This window comes from Medicago sativa, chromosome 7 (genome assembly GCF_051527215.1).
Source record: "Medicago sativa cultivar Bolivia chromosome 7, Bolivia_mono, whole genome shotgun sequence".
Classification (NCBI taxonomy): domain Eukaryota; kingdom Viridiplantae; phylum Streptophyta; class Magnoliopsida; order Fabales; family Fabaceae; genus Medicago; species Medicago sativa.
The window spans coordinates 62,843,685-62,849,940 of NC_140755.1; the positions used below are offsets into that span (position 1 = coordinate 62,843,685).

At 32.2% G+C, this 6,256-nt stretch overlaps 1 long non-coding RNA gene across 5 annotated transcripts; it reads right to left on the reverse strand.

The window, feature by feature from the left end:
* Positions 1 to 1,088: 1,088 nt before the first annotated feature.
* LOC146907511 (uncharacterized) lies at positions 1,089 to 5,896 on the reverse strand. Of its 5 annotated transcripts, none has more exons than XR_015018640.1 (10): positions 5,761 to 5,896; positions 5,347 to 5,660; positions 5,005 to 5,092; positions 4,875 to 4,920; positions 4,656 to 4,726; positions 2,553 to 2,670; positions 2,379 to 2,450; positions 2,134 to 2,195; positions 1,973 to 2,038; positions 1,089 to 1,494 (listed from the first exon to the last, which is right to left on the reverse strand). It is a non-coding gene; the product is annotated as an uncharacterized LOC146907511 (long non-coding RNA). The 5 variants fall into 5 exon arrangements; XR_015018637.1 differs by having other exon boundaries at positions 2,553 to 2,708; XR_015018638.1 differs by lacking the exons at positions 4,875 to 4,920; positions 5,005 to 5,092 and having other exon boundaries at positions 2,553 to 2,708.
* Between the last annotated feature and the right edge of the window lie 360 nt (positions 5,897 to 6,256).

The window sequence follows — 6,256 nt, forward strand, 5'->3', positions numbered from 1 at the left end:
GGTCCTCTTGCATATGCCACATGGAGGATAATCATCTTGATTTTTTTTTTGAGAAATTTCTAGAAAAATCTTTGTTTCTAGAATTTTCTCCACTTTTCTTGTTTCCTCCAAATCCTTTATTTTGAGACCGTAATTTAAGCTTTGATTGAAAGGCATTTTCAACTGTATCATCATCATGCCTACTCAATCTTTGCTCATAAGCTTCTAGTGAGCCTATTAATTCTATCACTGATAAAGTTGCCAGATCTTTGGTTTGCTCAATCATAGTAACAATTGCATCATACTTACGAGGAATAGAAATTAGAATTTTCTCAACAATTCTTTTGTCGAGAATACTATCCCCATAAGTTTTCATTTGACTCACTAGTTCTTTTATCTTGGTATAATATTCTTTTATGGTCTCAGACTCTTTCATTTTTAATAACTCAAACTCACGTCTTAGAGTCTGAAGTTTAATGGCACGTACCTTGTCACTTCCTTCAAACTCCTCCTTTAGTGTACCCCAAGCATCTTTGGCACTTGTAACTCCCATTATTCTTGGAAAGATATTGTCTGCTACCGCTTGTTGCAGAAAGAACAATGCCTTTGCATCTTTCTGCTTATTTTCCTTCAAATCCTTTTTCTGAGCTGCATTGAGAGTTGAAATCACTAGTGCAAATCAGGGATACAAAACCTGTTTTTTAGAGATTTAAGACCTGATTTTTGCCGGGGTTATATCAGCGGGTGTTGTAAGTTTGAGATACGACACCTGTTTTTTTACCGGTATAAAAAATACGTATGATACCTCTTTTTTCTACCAACAGGGGTGATATGTGTATTTGTAACCCCACTTTTGTACTAAAAACAGGTGTGAAACCTCACATATAACACCTATTTAAATAAAAAAAAAACGGTGTGAAAACAACATCAGCAAAATAAAAAAAATAAAAAAATTAGCCTATAGCCACTCTTCACCTATAGGCAAGGCATTAGGCTATTCAATTACACAATGCAATTTTTTTTTTTTACTCAGTGAATAAAATCTAATAATTCTTCACATAGTTTTTCCTAGACTGGTATTGTAATCATTGATTAAAAGATAATCAAGAGAAACAAAAATTATTTTCGAATTTAGCATAATAACTTGATAAATTGGTGATCAAATTGACAAGATGTAAGTAATAGATTACCAACACAAGCACTAAAGATGAAGAGGATATAGGATCTAAGAATAACTTATACAAGTGATACTTATCTACTTCAATTTATTGATAACTAAATACCCCACTTACTATAAAAAAAAAAACTAAATACCCCACTTGATACAAGTGCTTCTCTGTATCAGCTCATCAGTTGAGTTCATTGGCTTAAGCCAGTCAGTCAAGTCTCCAAATCAAAGCCTGCCATCACGAGGCCCTCCATCTATGGCAGAGAGTGTGTATATAGTGCAAGAACAATCCGTCAAGCACTTCACCTCACATTCTTCAAGACTTGTGCTACTATTATTGTCCTGAACTGCAACAACGTAGGCAATTTTACCTTAGTTAATTTTAGAAACCTGTTAGCGTGTGTGCATTTCAATAACTACATAATTGACATCAGTATAGATGCTTCTAGAGAAAAATTTTGATTGTATCAAATTTTATAAAGCATTCAAGAGGAAGGAGAAATCACATACAAAATCACCACACTAGTACTTAATGCATAAGAAATTATTTCGAAGATCAACTCTATGTCTAAGGTAGAAAATATAGACAACATGTAGCAAAAGTTGAGACACAAGACTAAAGTGGCAAGTCACGTAGCCATTTATAATAAGCAACAAAAAGATGAACACAAATATCCAAAGATACCAACTGCAGGCATTAAAATAAAATGATGAGATAGTTACGAAAGAATAAATAACATTACAATATATCCCATACGAAGAAAATTTGGTCAATCAAGTGATGAAGATGAGAGATAAGCATAGAAGCTTGACAGAAGCACATACCATATACCAACAACTTTCTTGATATAATCTTCAAGTGCAAAGTTCATGTACTTGTGAGAATTACCCCTACAATGAGTCTAAAATTAAACACTAGTTTCATCCTATAAGAAAAACTTATACCCTGCTCTTAAAAAAAAGATATTAAGTAAAAGAAGACATACATCTCTTTGAGATTATCCAAACCAATTGCCAATTGGTCCATATAAGAATTGTGGCTAAATTCCTACAAACAAAAGTGATGATATCACAGACATTTATAAGCCTCAATAATCATATCGTTTACTCAAAAGTCATAAGTTGATATGAAGCAACAACTAGTCGGTGGACCTTTTGGTTAAAAGTATTCCTGTCACAAGGTTATCATTTTTATCATGCTTAGAGTAAAGTCAATATGAATGTAACTCACATATGTCTTTGTTATTTCATGTTTGATAATAATGGGGTATATTATTCGCTCAAATATTTGCAAGCCATGTTTCTGCAATAAAGGAGGATCATCAAGAAAAACTTATTGCTAAAGATACAAGCCTAAACTGAATTTTAGCATACATGAACTAAATCAACAGAACACGAGGCTTACATAGGTGATATCAAATAATATGATATTATGATTAGTGCATTTTCACTTTTCAGGGGTACCACCACCACTCCATCCTTGCAGCCTTTGTGGGAAGTTTAAGCTCATATAATATTGTAGACTGCAAGGGGAAAAATATCTGAATTGCAACAACATTACCTGTTTAAGCTCATATAATATTGTAGACTGCAAGGGGAAAAATATCTGAATTGCAACAACATTACCTAAACAACAACAAGATGCTAAGAAAAATCATATAAACAAAGACAACATTCCCTCTACATGTCAAGTTACCCAAAATAGAAGTAGAGATATGTATCTAAGTCAAATCAGAAATTCTGAAACAAGTAAACAGAGAATGAAATTAGAAAATGCATTATTAGAGAAAATCAAACTATAAAACTTTAACTGATCATCAAAATAAAGGATGCTACGATGTGCAATTGAAGATTATCAAAACAGATCCGTGTTAACTCTAGGCGTTCATAATCTTAACATTATCCTATATAATGTTAACTCTGGGCCTTCATCTTATATAAATTATGATGTATTGATGACGAGAATCGCAAATCATTATAAATTAATCCAAGATGCAAACTAAGGAAAGAAAACATATCAGCTTAAAAATGCGCACATCGATGGTTAATATTAAATACTTTTCCAAAACCCATGGAAGGTGATGAAGCTAAACATAGTAGGAGATGTGTACAAAGTAAGATAAGATATAGAACTTAGAAAAGTGCCAACACATATACTGACACCAATAATATACAAAAAATGAAATAGTTTGTATGTAACCACATGTGTCGGTGTTCGACATCGATACGTGTCGCCGGGCACACCTTCAAGAGCATGAAATATATGAAATTAGAGCAAAAATATGAACATTTGGTATTTTATCTAGAAATTCAAAAGCATAAAAGATATGTGAAGTTCTAAAGCAAACTACGATGAATAAATTGAGTACCTAAATCGACCATATCACATTCAAGAGCATAAAATACCAGAAATTAGAAGGAAAATATGAACGTTGGATTCTCTATCTATGAAATTCTAAAGCAAACATCGATGAAAAACTAGAGTACATTAATGAATAAGTAACTTTATCGATGAAATTCGAAATGATAGAGGAACAGTCGAACCTTAGATCGATTGCGAGATGAAAGAATGAAACGATCGAAATGAATGAATGAAGGAAGATTGGAATTGGAAAGAAAGACTAATAAAAGGGGTAAAGATTAGAACGACATAAAGCGAAAAAGCAAATACATTCACGTGCTTTATAGAACAAAGAATTTGGCAACCTAACGGGAAATACTTATGATATTATATACCAAGACTAACAAAAAAATCAATCAAAGAATTCTTATTTTTACACACACCTTGCTCAAACTCTATCTTTAACTTGTACAATGTATTCAATCTCTACAATGAAATTTGACTACTTAAGTGGTACATCCTTCTCTCTCGGCAAAGTTAATGCATTAAAAAAAGAAGGGAAACTGAACAAAACAAGTTATTTACTAATGCAAAGGGAAAAGTAAGCGCACACTCGCAATGCACCCACTTGCATACATAACTCTCACACACACAAATTGTATTTGAGTGAGATTCACAATCAATGAGCATTTGAAAATTGTCTTGGGATTGTACACTGCATGACAAGCTTGGAGTGCAATTGCTTTGAGATCCAACTTACACTTAAAATTCACTATTGAAACAACATTACTCTAAGCAAAATCTAACATCTCATTAGTAATTAGTTTATTCTATAGAGAAGGAAGTCTATTATATATTCCAAAATTCAAACTAAATTACTAAAAGCATAATTATAATTATTAGATATTGCAAACAACAATAACAAAATCTTTCCCAATTTGGTGGCATTATGTTGAGAATGTTGTCAAAAAGTTCAAAATAAAATCCATATTATAAATTCCATATGTTGCATTCTGAAGTAATTACATCAAATAAAAGAATGAATAGCTAAATATACCGTATGCTTAGTAGCAATGAAACACATGACAAGGATATCAAATAATCTTATGTATACTATTAGAATATTCCAAGACATCATAATTGTACAAATAATGCAAGAAGTCTCACCTTCTTATGCATTGAGGAGAAATCAATTCATTTCAGGGACTTGTGATTCTTGGATCCATGTCTCAATCGAACTTTGCATATGAAATTACCACCCCAATAAAAGAACAATTAGAAGTGCATTTCAAAGGAAATATTTTCAGCACAAAAAAAATTATTGGAAAAAATAATAAAAAACAAAACACTAAAAGCCACATAGACAAATAAATAAAAAATAGTAACCTCAATCTATTTGATGATAGGTTTCTTAACAAAACCAGATGAATAGCTGCAAATAAAACACAAGATAAATATCTATCATAAGTTGCTAGAAAAGAAACCAAGCCTACAATGATTGAGAAACAAAACTAACTTGTAACTTTTTGCTAGTTTTTGCTAAAAAAATCCTAGGTGACTGATTGTCCTATTGATTCTCTTAGCAATTTCTCCATTTTCACAATCTGATATTTGACAACCACAACAACAAATTCAAATTAATTAGAACCAGGGAAATCGTGATTACAAAAAATCAAATATGAAAGTCAATTCATCAACTAGAATAGCCAACAATATCATAACCAAATATGAAAACAAAAAACCCAATTCATAAGTAAATTATAACAATATAATTTTCATAATTTTACAAAATTCTTCCAAACCGTAAAAAATTGTAGCCACAAATTATGCTAGAAGTAAATCGCTGTATAAAACATACCAGATCTAAATAAACATGATTAATCAAAGAACACATAATTTCCGCCGCACTCATATAGCCATTTTCCTTCCCCAATTTCCCAACTCAACAACAACAACAACCGTCCTCCCAACACCTCATTCCTCCTCAAACTCCGGCATACCAAATCCTTCTCCGCCTCCAAAAACAAACGTTTCTCCGGCACATTCGAACATCAAGGAATATGCTGCAATGCTACAGGTCGCAGAACTGTCTATATTCCCACTTCAATCAAGTCTTTGAAAGCAAAATCCCCAAACCTGGTGAGCTTGAAACCAGAAACCCAAATTCTTCCACTGTTTAACAACGTTCATCGAATTAGAAGAAGACGGAGAAGATAACAGTGTTGTTTAAGATGATTCAGACGACGATGAAATTAGGGTTTTAGAAACACACCAATCAAAATCAAATGTTGTTGCTGCGGTCGAAATTAAAGGAAATCGCTGGAGTTTCTGATCGGCAGTATCGTCGGTGGTGTTTCTCTAGTGTGGGTGAGACGTGAAGAAAAAATTGAGGATAGAAGTTTCATCGTGACTCGTGAGTCTGGTAGCGAGAATGAATAAGGGAATAAAAAAACAATTTTTTTTTTGAAGGAAAAAAACAAATTAATAATTTTTGTTACAAAAAACAAATTAATATATTACCCCTTTTTTATTTAAATGGGTGTGAAATTTAATTTACAAATTTGCCACCGTAATTTGTTTCACACCCTTTTTCCTTAAAAACAGGTATGTATTGATAATTACAAGTTTGCCACCGCCTTTTCCTTGATATTTGACCCCTGTTTTTTACTAAAGTTAGGTCTTGAAGAATGATCATTAAATCTAAATTTTTTAATATATTTACAAAATTGCCACTGGTTTTGATTTTACACCTCCTTTTAATAATATAG